This window comes from Octopus bimaculoides, chromosome 1 (genome assembly GCF_001194135.2).
Source record: "Octopus bimaculoides isolate UCB-OBI-ISO-001 chromosome 1, ASM119413v2, whole genome shotgun sequence".
NCBI lineage: Eukaryota > Metazoa > Mollusca > Cephalopoda > Octopoda > Octopodidae > Octopus > Octopus bimaculoides.
Genome location: NC_068981.1, coordinates 118,119,058 through 118,119,479, shown reverse-complemented (window position 1 = coordinate 118,119,479; position 422 = coordinate 118,119,058).

The following is a 422-nucleotide window of genomic DNA, read 5'->3' as shown; positions in this document are numbered from 1 at the left end:
ACACACACACACACACACACACACACACACACACATATATATATATATATATATGTATATGTATATATATATATATATATATGTATATGTATATATATGTATATATGTGTATGTATGTATACATATGTAGATGTATGTATATGTATACATATATATATAACGTAAATATATATTCATGTGTATATATGCACGCATATATATATGTGTATGTGTGTGAATGTGTGTGTGTGTGTATGTATGCGTGTGTGTGTGTGTGTATGCGTGTGTGTGAGTGTGCGTGCCTGTGTTTGCATGTGTGTGCATGTGTGTATACACATAAGTGCTGATAAAAATAATACCTATTGTGGCCTAAAAACATTTCTTATGAAGCAACTGCGGAAAGGGAAAAAATGCATTTTAAAAATTAGATACTTAAACTATAG